This window comes from Solanum lycopersicum, chromosome 11 (assembly GCF_036512215.1).
Source record: "Solanum lycopersicum chromosome 11, SLM_r2.1".
Classification (NCBI taxonomy): Eukaryota; Viridiplantae; Streptophyta; class Magnoliopsida; order Solanales; family Solanaceae; genus Solanum; species Solanum lycopersicum.
This window is the reverse complement of record NC_090810.1, coordinates 14,160,408-14,177,408: the sequence shown is the minus strand read 5'-3', so window position 1 is coordinate 14,177,408 and position 17,001 is coordinate 14,160,408. Positions and strand designations below refer to the sequence as shown.

General features: G+C 36.7%; 2 long non-coding RNA genes across 2 annotated transcripts; both read right to left on the bottom strand.

Annotated features, from left to right (window-relative positions):
• Nucleotides 1-4,189: 4,189 nt before the first annotated feature.
• Nucleotides 4,190-5,726, bottom strand: LOC138339544 (uncharacterized). Its single transcript, XR_011212374.1, has 2 exons — nt 4,906-5,726; nt 4,190-4,820 (listed from the first exon to the last, which is right to left on the bottom strand). It is a non-coding gene; the product is annotated as an uncharacterized lncRNA (long non-coding RNA).
• A 983-nt stretch (nt 5,727-6,709) lies between these two features.
• LOC101255160 (uncharacterized) lies at nt 6,710-8,673 on the bottom strand. Its single transcript, XR_183240.5, has 2 exons — nt 8,005-8,673; nt 6,710-7,048 (listed from the first exon to the last, which is right to left on the bottom strand). It is a non-coding gene; the product is annotated as an uncharacterized lncRNA (long non-coding RNA).
• Between the last annotated feature and the right edge of the window lie 8,328 nt (nt 8,674-17,001).

Sequence of the window (17,001 nt, the reverse complement as noted above, 5' to 3'; positions counted from 1 at the left end):
TCTGAGAATTTGAGAAAAACAAGCGAGGAAGGTACTTGGTGATCAAGTAAAGAACCACACCAGCAGACTCCAACTAGAAGAGAGTGGATTTTAAGGAATTGAGGAATATGGGAAAATGATCGGTTGAAAGAGAGGTAGGAAGTTGGAAGTTGAAAGGGGAGGGAAGAGGGAGGAAGAGGGAAGGAAATGGGTGAAATGAAGGGGGTGGGGTTTTTAAATGTTAAGAACGTTTTTAAAAACCCAGCTGGGTCGGGTCGGGTGCGCTTCATTGATGGCGCGATGAGTCCCAGACGACGGTCCGCCGTAGTTGTGACAGCCCGTCGTTTGTTCTTTCGCATGTGCCCTAGTTTTGAAAATAACAGAAAGATATACCTGGCACGACGGATTCATGCGACGGTCCGTCGCATGCATGACGGTCCGTCGATGTATCCATCAGTGAATGTTGTAGAGTGATTTTCTGCAGAATTTCCTAGTGATGTTCCTGCAAATTTAAAACCGATTAGAAGAAAAGGCTACCATTACTAAAAAGAAAACTATAAGTATTGGGTTGGCTCCCAACAAGCGCCTGATCTAACGTCTCGGCACGACTGAGGACACTTGATTACTCAGCCTTCATCAGGATGGTATGCCCCTATCACTTCATTCACCGATGTAGTATGCCAAAATAGAGTTTTATTCGTTCTCCATTCACCGTAAACCGCACTCTCTCCTTGATTTCTAACTCAACTGCTCCATGAGGGAATACTTGGGTAATCAAGTAAGGGCCAGTCTGTTTTCCCGGAAGCCAATGCAACCTAGAATTATCTAAAAGCACCAAATCCCCAACCATAAACACTCGTTTTTCACTTTTTAGGTCATTATCCTTCTTCATCTTTTCTTTGTAGGATATAGCAGATACCGATTGGAGCTCACCACTCTGCCTCATGGACCTACAAATGTTGAAGGTCGCTTCTTCATTGTTCAACCAAAATTTCATCTGCCTCTTTTCCATATCAACTAAGGCTTTACCCGTAGCAAGGAATGGCCTCCCAAAAATAATAGGCACTTCAAAATCGACTTCACAATCAAGAATAATAAAATCTTCCAAAAGTATGAACGACTCCACTTTTACTAGCACATCGTGCAGTATCCCTATAGGCCATTTCACTGTTCGATCAGCCATCAGTAGCCGCATCGCAGTGGGCTTTGGTTCACCCAAACCCAACTTTTTGTAAATCAAGAGAGGCATGAGATTTATGCTTGCCCCCAGATCAAATAATGCTTTCGCAAAATGTAATGACCCGACTGTACAAGGAATAGTGAACGTACCCAGATCTTCTTTCTTTTGCACGAGAGATCTTGTAGCAATAGCATTACAATGTTGTATTCTATCATCATCCTCAAAAGTGACCAATATTTTCTTTTTAACCAGACTTTCATAAACTTGGATAACCGGGCATTTGTTCTAGAGCTTCTACCAAAAGGACATTGATAGAAAGTTGCTTCAACATTGTTATAAAACGCCGATATTTACCATCCTCAGTCTTTTTCACTAATCATTGAGGAAAGGGGGGGTCTAGGCATGGAAATTACCTTTATAGGGACTTCTGCATCTTTTCAGTGTTATCTTCTGTTTCACCACTACCCTCTACCACCTTATCATTATTCTTTCTCACCTTTTCCTCATTAGACGGCATAGGTGGTTCAATTGTTTGCTTACCATCCCGAGTAGTGATTGCCATATAGTGTGCATCACTTTTTGGATTTTGGACAGTGTTGCTAGAAAGAGTGCCCGATTGCCGTGTGTTCATAGTCGCAGATAATTGGTCCATTTACAACTCAATCTGATTAATCGATATTGCATATGTATCAACTTTCTGCCCAATACCCGCTAAATCACTCCTTAACTCTTTCATGTAGTCATCATTAGAATCGAACCTCCTCATCATTTTGTGCAACATATCCTCAACTCGCGCCATACTATCTCCACCATCCCTAGGAGTAACTTCACGATTTTGAGGAGGGACATAGGGACCATTCCTATCATTTCTGTTATTGTAGTTACCCCTGCTGAAGTTGTTGTCGCGGTTGTAGTTTCCATCTTGGACATAATTACCCTCAAGATTATATATACCATAGATCCGACCTTGGTTCCCTTGACCTTGGCGCCAATTATTCTGATTTGAGACTTGGACACCCGGTCGGAAACCTTCTGTCTGCTCATTTACTGCATAGGAATCCTCCGCATATAGCATTCATCATTTGGTGGTGGTGGTTTAGACAAGTAGTTAAGTGCATTATCTTTTCTGCACCCCCAGTGATATGTTTTAATACCAACCCAAGATCAGTTCTCATCTGAGCCACCTCTTCACGAATCTCATATGTGGCTGGGTTGTGAGTGGATTGCACTGTGAAGGTGTTTCTCCCAGTATCTGATTTCCTAGTACTCCAAGCTTTATTGTTCCGAGAGATTTTCTCCAACTTTTCAGCAATCTCAGCATAAGGACACTCCCCATAAGAACCACCCGCTATAGTATCCAACACCGCTTTATTATTATCATCTTGTCCCCGATAGAAGTATTCCTTCAGTGACTCATCATCTATTCGGTGAATGGGGACGCTTCTAAAAAACGAGGTGAATCTATCCTAATAACTTATAACTGACTCTCCTAGTAGTGCCACAAAGTTGTTCACTCTGTCTTTGTGGTTTAGTTTCTTGGAGACCGGGCAGTAGTAAGAAAACATCCCTTAGTTGGTTCCAAGTGAAACTTCAGTTGTAAGGGAGCTCAGTGAACCGAATAGAAGTCTCTCCTGTCAGTGAGAGAGGAAACACTCTTAGCCTTATTACATCCAAGTCCAATTCAGGCCTCCCTACACAGCTTTTACACACTGCCCTTACCTTAGCTATATGGGCATGTGGATACTCAGAAGGTAGCCCTGAAAACAAACCTCTGGCAGTGAGCATTTGCATCAGGCTACTAGTTACCACAAAGGTGTGGCCTGGTGGTAGAGGGGGCAAGAAAAGTGGTCCATCGGAGTCTGCTATATTGTCATAGCCTATGTAGTATTCTTGGGGACGTGGAGCGGGGTTCTGTCCCCTCTGTTGGTTCTCACCCGGAGCATCGGGTAACAACTGACTATGAACATCAATCGGAGCTGGGATGTTTTGGTTTAGATCATCATCATTAATACCCAAGTTTCAATTCATGTTGTGTAGTGTACGCTCTAATCCATGATCGTAGGGAAACAAGAGTTCTCTTACTCTCCGTGTATTTGGCATATAAGGATGATGGTTCTGTAAAAATAAAAAAATAATAAAACAATGTAAAATCAAGAAAATATTGACTAAACTATAGTAATAAGTTTAAGTTAATCTAAAAGCTACTTTCCCCGATAGAGGCGCCAAAATTTGATACGCTCAAACTTATTTCTCAAATAAGAAGTAAAGTGGTCGTATCAAGTAAAGAACTCAACTAATGAGGTTGGGATCGTTCCCAAGAGGAAAATAGTTCAGACTTAACTTCAATCTATTATTACTATTATTTAGTCAATTATTTCCTTGGAAAGCAAAGACAATAAAAGGGTTTTTTTTACTTCTAAATGAATGAAAATAACTAGCTAAATTAAAGGAGACAACTAACAGCTTTAAATGTTGGAGTTTAATCAATTAATAAAAGTAACTAGGGTTTACGTGTTCCCGCAGGTTCCTAACTTGATAATTCTAACTATAACAATTCTCTCCTAGTATCTTGCATGTAAAGTGATAAGTTATGTATTTCTAAATCCTTGGTCCGGCATCTAGAAAATTTCACTCCGCACCATGGTCCGGCTACGTGTGTTGCTATACTAACCCTTACCTTAACCTCATATTAAGCATCGTATTCGATATTTGACTAAGTTATTACCTCTTACCAATCAATGCTGGCCTATTAGATAGTATACACTAAATCTATGTTGATAATTCTTTTCCAATTATCTACCTCCTTGGTCCGGCAAGTAGCATTAAGGCGAGTTCTAACGTTGGCCATCCGTTAAAAAGACTTCTAAGCGAAAGAATTATCAATACATGCAAGACACTATTCTAGAATTGTTATTTTAGTTAGGTTTTACCTCATTATTCGCCTATGGTTTCCACAACCCTAGTTATGGAGTTTAGTTACACATAGTCATAATCACAATATTCAAATATGTAATATAAGAATTCATGCACTTACTTAAATCACCAATAATCAATTACTGAAGTTAATTGAAGATTAAAGATTCTCCAGAAATGTAATAATAATCACCAAGTCTAATCCACAAAAGAAGCTCAAATAACCAAGAGTCTTACCCCCAAAACAAGATTTTTTGAACTATTTATAAAAAAATAAAAACCTAATTAAATAAGGACATTATTTGCTGGAAATCTGTTAAAACGCGGTTGGGTCGACGGATCATCGTGGTCATGAAGGGCCGTGATGGACTCTGTCGTCCCATACTTATGCAATTTCTTCTGCTGCTCTCTTCATTACCCTCGATGTCAGGTATGACGGATCATCACAGGCACAACAGTCCGTCAGGGGTCTTTGTTCCATAACACTTGAACTCTTGGAATTTGGGTACTAGACTACTTCTTTAATCTTCATGATGAACAAGCAGGACGTACCATCATGTCTACGACGGTTCGTCATGTACTCCGTAACACCACACTTGGTCAGACTTCCCCATCTTCCTTTAGCAGCTGCACTACGATGCCATTTACGGACTGTCACGGGCACGACGGACCGTCACAAGCTTCGTAGGTGGTATTTTTCTGCATTTCTTGCTCAAAAACCTCTGCATTCATCTTTTAGACAGATTTCCTGCAAATAAACAGAAACTTACAAAAAAATTAGTACAAGAAGGCTTTAGGACACACTAAATTTAAGGAAAAAGTATTAAAAATACCGTGAAACCATGGTATATCAACAGCATGTCATTCAAATCTTTAAGGGTGTTCTTGTTGTCGAGAGTATGCAGCTTCCGAGTCCCGGCACCCTTTGCCAAGTGGCTGAGAATCCACCACTGAAGGAGTATGTTGCATCCTTCGAAGTATGGATGCCCCTCTTTGCACTTTCCCAAGGCTCGATACATGTCGGACAGGATGACTGGAGCTATAGGGTAGTATTCGGTTGTCCCTTGGTTCTCGTACCCTTTGAATAGAGTATGCGCGAGTGTTATAATTCCGTTATTGATGCACAGACTTGGGCTATGCGGGAAGACCTTCATTCCCAATAACTCTACAACAAATGCTAGAGGATGAATTTCGTTCCATTCTCTATAGGAGACCTTGAACTCAGGGTTTAAGTGGTGTAGAAGTTAGCATGCTGATATAAATATCTCTGAATGATATGTGGGATTCTTGGCACCAATAGGCAAAATTCTTCCCCAATCATTACCAGTCCAGAATATCTTCTATCGAAGGCTTATTAGGGATAAATATGTCTTCTTATTTTCTTGCCCTTCTTTCTATCCCAGTACCTACTATGTCTATGCAGTCTCTGATCTCCTCCAAAGTCGGGGTGATTTCAGCAATTCCAAATTGAAACACCATCCGTTGTCTATCCCAATATCTTGTGAGGACCTCAACCGTTTCTGGTCAACCATTTATCAGAGCACCCACATATTTATTGAGGGTTCTTCTATGATCCCCGTCGAGATTGTCATACCATATTTTGAGTTGGGGTGGTGCTGCTATGATCATGTCGAACTACAAAAATGGTCCGTATCTACAAAACAAAAGCTAGTTAGATTTACCCACCCCAAATTGGCTTTCACACGTACATCATACAAATGTCAAATAAAATAATGTGTCGTGAGGTCGGAGACCTTGGACACGGTTTTGACGGTTTTTTACTAAATGGACTTAATACTCCTTGGTATTAAGTCATCTTAGGATAATGCTTAATTTTTTGTTTTGATTTCGCTCTATCTTAGGCTTGCTAGGATTTGTTTCAAATTGACGATTACCTGAGTCGGACAAACAACGGGGTGAAACTATCAAACGACTTCAGATGACTGCATTTTTACTATTCGTTTGATACTTCCAAATGAACTTTTTGTGTATTTCTAAAAGAAGCTGTGGAAAGCCATGTAACTTCTATTTTTCTATTGCGAACTACTTGCCGTTTAGCGAAAGAATGTCATGATAATGCAACATTATATCAATAATAAAGTAAACAAATAAGCAATTATAGTCAAATAATGTTAGTTTTAAGGTTAGAATCATCCAACTCTCCAGCAAAGTCGTCATTTCTATTTTATTCAGAAAAGGACAAATATTATATTTTTGTAGTGTTTTCGGATTTTTTAGAGTCGCCACTTAATTTTCAAAAAATTAAGAAAACAAGTGTTTTCAAAAGATTTTAAACAGATAAATCTAGTGAAAAACAATTAAAGGATTTGGGGACTGCTATTAACGTCTTAGGAAGGTTTGAAAGATCCTAAGACGTCCGTTAACTTACTGCTATCCGAGAACTAACTTTGTTTGGTTAAAACTTAACTTAAAAAATTTATTGGAAATTGTTTGAAAGTGATTTTCTTAGTTGTTATCTAAGCGAAACTTATAAATGAACAAATTATTTTTAAACTATTAAAACTTGGTTCAATTTTAAGTTGCTAAAACATCATGGCATTCGACGGGGATTTGGAGCTTTCTAACTTTGAAATAACGACAAATAAAACAAATAGGCAACAAGACACGAGAGAGAGAGAGAGAGAAAAGAGAGGTTTTGGGCCCAAACCCTGATTCTATCTGCCTTGACTGGATTTTGGACCCACCTGCTTTGGATTATTGACCCATTTCCACCTGTCCTAAATTAATTACAAAAAAATGAATACGAAAAGAAAATACAACAAGGGCTTAGGCCCAAAATAAATACAATACGACAATTAAAATAAATTTAGTCTCTTCGATCTAATCTCCTTGACTATTCCGACTTGCTTCGGATTCTTTAACTTCGAAACTTGTTCGTCGATTTTAATAGGCCTTACTCGGACAAAAAAAACTGAGCTTTTACAGATCCCGAAAATATGGAAAATAGGATGAAGTCTGCGAGGACTCGGACAGATTTTTACATGCAAAGAAAAGAAGCAAGTATGAAGTTAGTATTTTTGAGAGATCAATAAAATTTGATAAGACAGAGTTACTTATTTACAAAATGTAGACAACACATACCAAACCAAAACACTTATGGGAGGTCTATTAAATAATCTTTCTCGAAACCAATAATGCAAGGTCAACAATCTACGTAACTTATCATCAAACAATAAAACTAATTTTTTGAAAGTGAGACTACACTTATCAAGAGAAAAGCATGAACACCTTTGTGGCTACCAAGACTAGTGTATGATATGCAAATATAATAAATAAAAAATGGACTGAAGGCAAATGACAAACATTTAATGCATAAGCAATTGAGGCACTACTCCGACTTTTCACCAACAAATACTACAAAACACAACAATAAATGCAATACAGAGGAAGAAGAGAAAACTATCTAAACAACTTTTGCTTCTTCTTTTTTCTAAAATAATAACATGGAATCCACCTAATTTCATGACTACATAGACACCAAAATAAAGACCAAATTAAACAAATGGAGTAAATGGATACGGATCATGAAAACTTGGACATCTGGGTTCTCGTGTGTAAGCTAAGGTTTTGAAGTTGGAGCCAAGCAAACATTGGAGCTACTTCTATAGAGATAAGACAAAGGCTCAACTGATTATAACTATACGAAATTGAATTAATATATTTTAACACCTAACATAATCTCCAAAGCAATTTTCTCGATATTTATCAACAAATATTCACGACTTAGAACTTATAGGAGAAGGAAGCTAAAGCAGACAACAATGCTATGAACAGACTCAAAAATGATAAAAAGAAGGTGACACAAAACATATCGAGACAAGGATTGCGAAGAGATACTGGAAGAGAACATCACAGGAAAACAAAGATAACAACAACATTAGGCAGGGAGTGAGGGGATCAACTGTTGCTACCGTTTATGGGTTTCGAACTGCAAAATTCCATATAGGACAGTAGGTTCACACATACATGCTTGGACGACATTCTCGAATCAACAGCTCTAGAGACTACGACATAGCAACACTCAACAACCATGATCACACTCGAAAGTTAAAAAGATAACTTTTGAAGCTCATACAACAGAACAGGAAAATCTCACGTTCTAACTACGATCTCCATATTTGAAAACCCACACGAGGAACAATATTCACATATTTATGACTAAGTTAATCCCCGTTCGATGCCGGCAATTTTCACATTATACAAGCAAAGAAACAAAACAAAGAATCCTCCAAGAACAATAAGAATGTATTTATAGGAGAAGAAACTAGGGTTTTCGAAAATGGGGGGAAAAGGGAAAACTCGGAATTTCTTGAAATGATCATCAAAATTCAAAAAGAATCCTCGAGGACAAAGGCAGTTGCCTTTCGTACTACAACTTATCCAAATCCCACCAAATCCGGATGACATGGTAGAGGATGGCTCGGATTATTTCGCTTCGTCCTTGCACTCGACGTGGCACCCATCCACAAGAGCAAGGACGATTCGAAACGGTCTCTTCCAGCTGGAGGCGTACGATCATACAACTAAAAGCTGAAATCAGTATAAAGGAGACAAGGAGGTGTGTTTGTTCCGCCGAGCGTGAGGAGCACAGCGTTTGCTGCCCCTTTTTCTTCACGCGTCTATTGTTGACTCTAAAGTCGTATCTGCTCTTCTCTGGAAGAAAGAAGCAGGCGTGGACCAGTTCAAAGGGGTATGGGCTGGAGAATTGGGTTTGAAATTGGACAAATGAAATTTGCTGCTTTAAGGGATGGGAATAAAAGAAATGGGCTTGTCTCGAAATTCTTGGGCTTCTGATAATTTAACAAGAAAAAGCATTGGGCCTGCATTTGAGAACAAATGAGCATTTGAATGTGGGATGGGCAAATGAGATTGCCATAAAATATTTTATAAGGGCCCCAAAATGGCTTTAGGATCGAAAAATTAGCCGAGTTAGATCACTTGGCGAATTCCACGGAAGTAAACAAAAGAGATGAATGAACATTAATTAGTTTGATGAGCTTCTTAATTTTAACAAAGTTAAAATAATCGAGTTACTTATAAAATAATCAATCCAAAACATAAGTTATTATAAGGCTAAGCTAAAAGTAACGCATTTAAACGAAATAATAAAAGTCTCGCCCAATGTCATTATTATCTTTTATTATTATTATTATTTTATTATTATTATTATTATTATTTCATTACCATTTTATGAAACTAATTATATTAGACTGTTTAAACTTGAAGTAGCTCGATAAATTAACCTTCGTCGGGGGATCGAAATTGGGTGTCAACACATAGAATAATATTTTTTAAAAAAAGATAATACTTGTGTGTTTGAAAGTGTGAGCTGTCAATGTTTCAAATGGTATTTCAATAAGATAATATTTTGTCACCTATTCTGGAATAGGGGTCATGTACTACAACTCTTGCACCTAAGATCAAAGTTAGTGATGGGCTTTATATGTGTATATTCATTGGAATCAAAATTTGAAAGTTTTCTATAATATCAAGTTTTGAAATCACGTTTCATAGTAGGGCTGGATCATATACTTCAATCTTGAAGCATGCGAGCTTTTTAAGAAGTAAACTTAAAGCCTCATCATAAAATTAGATAACTATATGGCTAAAACTAAGAGAAATCCTTTTAGTCAAGAAGAGACTCATTTTTATTCGGTTGTTCATCTAGAAAAGTCAAGAGTACGGATATGCCCCTTCATTATGATTCCACTTAAATAGTTTCCCCGATTTTAGGTCAAGGACAGAGTTCAAAATCCCCGTTATGATCCTACTAATCCCACTTAAATACTTTCCTCGACTTTGTATCAAGCATAGAGTTCAAACTCGTGATATACATAGTTCTTGTTGAAATTTTCCTATTGTTTTTCCAACCAATAAATGGATTTTACTCATATATCAGTGATAATTTAAATTCTAAAGGTTAGTATAATTATCCTAAATCTACTGATAGATCAATAGGTCAATTCCTCTTATTGTAGATCCTTAACTTGACACAACAAGTGAAAATAATTTCTAAATATCAATGTAATAAAGTGAAGAAACTCCAAGTTAAATCCACAATAGCCCTGAAAATTGATTGCGATGGAAAACCCATGTATGAAATTTTAAAAAAGCACCTAACTGAAATAAAGAAACCCATAAAGTTAATTTCGATGGAAAAAACCAAATTAATTATTGCATATGAAGAAACACAACAAAAATCTGAAATAGGAATAACCAAAGAAACATAGAATACGGAAAGCATAATTACCTAGTTAAAATTGAAAGCACAAAGATTAAAATTATTGGGACTTCCAAAACACAAGGAAAATCGAACATCAATAGCAAACCCAAATGGGAAAAAGACAAATGTTGACACAACCAGATCAAATTTGGTGAAAGAGAGATAAATTGGAGAGATTTCTGAACTTCAATTTCAAGAAAACAGATGATACGAAAAACTAAATGAAAATACGGAAGAGACTTACCTGGCTAGAATGCTGCAGAAAGGAGAAAGAACTTGATGTGCAAAGAATCGTGGAGTATAAAGTGATGAAGACAAGTGAGGTGTAAATTAGAAACACTGGAAAAGACGTGTAGTGATAATAGAAGATTGAAAAGACAAAAATATCTTTTAAAGTAGTGAAACAGGCATGTTGAAACAAGCTTTTTCTAATATAAGAAAAATATGTGTGACACTCACATCATAAATTACTTATTCAGAAAGTTCTTTTGAATAAGCAATTAATGATATGAGTGACACATACATTAAAAAAAATTGTGTACAATAACTATGTGTTTTATGAAAAACATGTTTATGTCTTTAAGAAATGGTGTGAAGGAGGAAAAGGGGGGAGGGCTGCCCACACGTCTTTCATTTTTCCTAGATCAGTTATATTTGTAAATCTTATTTTGTTTTGTAAATGTCAAAAAGTATCCTTATATTAAGTAGTATAGAATCTTAGTTAGTTATGGAGTGTGATTTTCTCTTCTCCGTTTTTTATAGGATATAAATAAACTTTATCCTAAACATCAAAGGCTTCAAGTTTATCAAGTATATCTTCCAGAAAATATTTTAAAAATTTTGTAACTTATATGTTACCGTAAGAATTTGTGCTTTCATGAATAAATATACATGAAAAAAAAAACACTAAAGTAGTGGATTTGATTATTGGACGTAGATTTGGAAGAGAAAAAAAACTCAATTGCTGAATACATAAATTTTATTAGGTGTAACTTTTACATTAATTTTTGAATATGCAATTTGTAAGTTATTATATTGAACTTTGATAAGCTTGTAAATTACCCCAAGTGTAGAAATACTTTAAAATTTGAATTGAACTACTCAATATTTATATTAATGAATAAAGTTTCTTGCAACAATATCCAAGGTAAAGTATCGCAAAAACACAACAAAAATCCCATTGAGTTGAACTAATTCTTACTAGTAAATATATTAATACTATATTCCCAAATATATGTGCTGAACTTGAAAATCTTCCCAAATATTTGTTGTGAACTTGAAAGTATTATATCTTATAAAATTATTACATCATAACTAATAAGTACTAAATATATATACATAACACATCCCTCATGTTTTATAATGTAAAATCTTATCTCAAACCAAATTCATGTATTGTGATGGTAGATCTTGGTTAAAACATTTCTGAAGAAAAGTTAAAGTTGAAGCATTAAATAACATCTATTGCATTACATACATCAAGTTGAAATATAATCAGAAATTGGATAAATTATTATAAAATTAAAAATGACAATATTGTGTATTGTATGCTTATAGTTGGAAATAGAAAAAAGAATATCTTCCTAATAATTGGATATGGAATAACAAAAAGGCTAATTAAAAATTAATTTGAAAAGTTGTTGTTCCTGTTATTTAACTCAAAAACGTACCAAATCACCTAGAATCAGTTTTTTTGCATTTATAGGTATACGTGAAATATAATATTGTCTTTTGGCCTAATCACAAGTTTGGTTTTCTACAACCCTCTTTCACTCTTTGTTTTAACCCAAAACATGATCGGCATAAGATCCACAATTTAAATGATTTACTAATGGAATGGTAAACATATTATTTATACTTTACTATTTCTTCTAGTATGCAGTGACATTAAAATTGGACCAATGGACCATGCATTCACAAAATATCAGAAATGTAAAACTATTACATTAAATCTAATTATGAATATGTAAAGCAACAAAAACTACACATCCAATGGATATATTACATAAAAGAGTTATTAGAACTTTGTGTTGGGAAAGACAAGGCACTAACAAAGAATGTCTGACAGGATAACAGCGGAAGAATACCCAAGTCTATACTTTCCCTTCTCGATTTGAACCAAGAGAAGACAAACAACCACAAGCAATATGATAGTAAGGAAGCAAGTAATTCAACCAAACAAATATAACAAGGAAATAATAAACCAATCACACAAGACAACAAGATTTACGTGGAAAACCCTTCAATGTGAAGAGTAAAAAACCACGGGACCAAAAGCTCCACTATAATCACCAAGAGTTACAATATTGTTCTCCAAAATTATCCACAAAACAAGTGCCAAACAACGAGCAACAACAAAATAAGATTGCACCAAATGTAGAGAATTAAAGGAGCAAAATCACCAATTTCGCAGCTACTGTTCACGACAGCAAAACTGAAGCTGCAGGCCACCAAATCCAACTTTGTCAGTTCCTAATCAAATATTGAGATGAATATAATATGTTTTCCAAAAATCAGCTCAATCGGACAAGAAACGAAGTGAGAATCGCAATTTAAAGTTGGCTATTATGGCTGAAATTTGACTGCAAAAAACTGCTCTCTTTCTCTCCTTTTGGCTGCTAAAAAACTCTCTGTGTATATGAAAATAAGATCTAAATAGGCTTATATTTGCCTCATAAGAATGGGCTATGGGCAAAAATGGGTTGGTCCAAATTGGACTTTTATTTATCCACATAGAAAGGGAAAAAGACTCATAACCCAACAATTCTCCCCCTCACGACTATGTGGAGGAGACCGCCATCCCGGCGACCATGAAACAATCTTCAAACTTCCCTCTTGGCAAAGCTTTAGTCATCAAATCGGAACCATTGTCATTTGTATGAATCTTTTCAAGCTCAAGCAACTTAGAATCCAACACATCTCAAATCTAACGGTATCTCACATCAATGTGTTTAGACCGACAATGGAACGTAGAATTCTTGCCAAGATGTATAGCACTTTGACTTTCACAATAAAGCACATAAATCTCTTGAGCACAACCAAGTTCCCCCAAGAATCTCTTCATCCAAAGCAATTCTTTACAAGCTTCAACGACAGCAATAAGCTCAGCTTCTGTAGTAGATAGAGCAACACATTTTTGCAACCTAGATTGCCAAGACACAGCTCCCCCTGCAAAAGTAACCAAGTACCCTGAAGTAGACTTGCGAGTATCAACATCACCAGCCATGTCTGAATCAGTATAACCACAAAGAATAGGCTTCCCTGTACCAAAACACAAACTCAGACTAGAAGTGCCACAGAGATATCTCATAACCCACTTCACAGCATTCCAATGTTCTCTTCCCGGATTAGAAAGAAAACGGCTAACAACTCCAACAGCGTGAGCAATATCCGGTCTTGTACAAACCATCGCATACATCAAACTACCAACAGCTGAAGCATAAGGAACTTTCTTCATATCTTCTTTCTCATCATCACTAGAAGCACACTGTTTCGTGCTCAATTTGAAGTGCATAGCTAAAGGTGTACTGACAACCTTAGCTTTGTCCATGCTGAATCTGCGAAGTACTTTCTGAATGTACTTCTCTTGTAATAATACCAATTTCTTGGCCTTTCTATCACGGACAATCTGCATGCCAAGAATCTGCATTGCTGGTCCTAAGTCTTTCATAGCAAAAAACTTACTCAACTCTTGCTTCAACTTCTGAATCCTGCAAGTATTATGACCAACAACAAGCATGTCATCAACATAAAACAACATAATAATTAAGTCACCATCAGAGAACTTTTGCACAAAAACACAATGGTCTGAAGAAGTCTTCTTGAAGCCCTGCTGACTCATAAAAGAACCAAACTTCCTGTACCACTGCCTGGGAGCTTGTTTCAAACCATACGAGCTCTTCTTCAATTTTTAAACATAATTCTCTTTACCCTTGACTTCAAAACCTTCCGGTTGCTCCATATAAATTTCTTCATCTAAGTCACCATGGAGGAAAGCAGTCTTAACATCCATTTGCTCAACCTCTAAATCTAGACTTGAAGCCAAGCCTAGAACCACACGGATGGATGACATCTTCACAACTGGAGAGAATATCTCATCAAAATCAACTCCCCTTTTCTGATTAAATCCCTTGAAAACTAATCTAGTTTTGTACCGTGGAACTGGATTACCATCTTCATGTTTCACCCGAAAAACCCACCTGTTTTTCAAAGCTTTTCTGTCTTTAGGTAACTTAACCAAATCAAAGGTATGATTATCATGCAAGGATTTAATCTCATCTTCCATAGCATCAAATCACCTTTCTTTTTCTTCACTTTCCATGGCCTCATCAAGACTCTCAGGTTCTCCCCTGTCAGTCAAGAGTACATACTCATTGGGAGAACAACGAGATGAAGGAATTCTCTCTCTACTAGATCGTCTGAGAGAACTCTCTGGAGCATCTATAATTGGTTGTTGGACAACCACATCATCTTGCACTGGAGCATCAACAACATCATGCCGGTCATTCTAAACATGATCACCATCTTCATTATCAACTTGATTTTCATCATTATGAAGATTTTCTTCTGGTTAGTCAAAGGAACTGGATCAACATCATCTAAGCTCTCACTACTCTGAAAATCAGCCTTGTCAGCTTTGTCAAAATCTTCAATTGTTTGGTCTTCAAAGAACACAACATCACGGCTTCTAACAAGTTTCTTCTCAACAGGATCATAGAAACGATAGCCAAATTCATCTTGACCATAACCAATGAAGATACACTGCCTAGTTTTAACATCCAACTTTGACCTTTCATCCTTAGGAACATGTACAAAGGCTTTACACCCAAAGACTCTAAGATGATCATAAGAAACATTATTACCAGTCCAAACTCTGTTAGGGACATCACCATATAAAGCAACAGCAGGAGATAAATTGATAACATAAGCAGCAGTATTAAGTGTTTCTACCCAAAAGGAATCTGATAGCTTAGCATCTGAAAGCATACATCTAACCCTCTCAACTAGAGTCCTGTTCATCCTCTCTGCTAAACCATTTAACTGAGGAGTCTTTGGAGGAGTTTTCTGATGCCTAATACCCTGCTCTCTCCAATATCTATCAAAAGGACCAATATACTCACCACCATTATCTGAGCGGATGCATTTCAATGTCTTCCCTGTTTGTCTTTCAACCAAGGCCTGAAAACTCTTGAACACATCAAGTACTTGATCCTTGGACTTCAAAGGAAATACCCAGAGTTTACGAGAATGATCATCAATAAAAGTCACAAAGTAAAGTGCACCACCATGAGATCTTACTTTAAAAGGACCACACAAATCAGAATGTACCAACTCCAGCAAATCAAGCTTTCTTGAAGGCGGATGACTCTGAAAAGAAACTCTTTTCTGTTTACCGGCTAAGCAATGAACACATTTCTTCAACTCTGCTTGTTTCACTCCAGAAAGCAATTTTTTCTTAGCCAAACTATCAATCCCCTTCTCGCTCATATGACTCAGCCTTCTATGTCATAACTCTGATGAAGTATCATTCTCCACCAAATTTACTGAGTCTCTGGACATGGAGCCCTGAAATACGTACAAGTTAGACAACTTGTCACCACGGGCCACAACCATCAAACCTCTAGTAAGCTTCCACTAGCCAACACCAAGTGTATTAACATAACCCTCATCATCAAGATGTCCCACAGAAATCAAATTCAAGCGAACATCTGGAGCATGCTTGACATTATTGAGAACTAGTTTGGAACCATTGTTACTTTCCAAACAAACTGTCCCAATGCCAATAACTTCAACTTCATGATTATTGCCCATTTTCAACGTTCCAAAATTACCTGGAGTATAAAAAGAAAATAATTCCTTCTTTGGCGTGACATGAGAAGTAGCACCAGAATCCACAAACCAGCTAGACTCATCACGAATAAGATTAATGGCATTTGCATCACAAGAAACAAGAAGATCATCATTAGCAACAACAGCAACACGATTTTCATTATCGCCTTCTCTCTTTTGTTGTCTCATATCTCTCTTGTGCTTGTAACAATATTTCATGATATGCCCATTCTTGTGGCAATAGTCACATGTAATATTCTTGTATTTAGACTTTGACTTGCTTCTATTTTTACCTCTATCATTCTGATCTCTGGACTTGTTTCTCCCCCTATCTTCAGTAACCAAAACATCGGAGTGTGAAGCTGAAGAAGATGAGGCTTGAGATCTTCTTCTCATTTCTTCATTCAAGACACCACTCTTAGTATATTCCATGGTTACAACACCACTGGGAGCAGAATTAGTCAAAGAAACTCGAAGAGTTTCCCAAGAGTCTGGCAGAGTATTAAGAAGCCAAAGTCCTTGTATCTCATCATCAAACTTTACACCCATTCCGAACAGCTGGTCAAGAACACCCTGAAAATCATTAATATGATCAGAAATAGGAGTGCCCTCTTTATACCTGATATTCATTAATTGTTTCAATAGGAACAAGTTGTTGTTGCCAGTCTTCGAAGCATAAAGTGTCTCGAGCTTGTCCCACAAACTTTTGGCATGTGTCTCAGTCACAATATGATTTCTAACATTATCTTCAACCCATTGTCTAATATATCTACAAACCTGCAGATGCTCAAATTCCCATTCTTCATCATTCAAAGACTGAGGCTTATTAGAAGCAAACACAGGTAAATGCATCTTC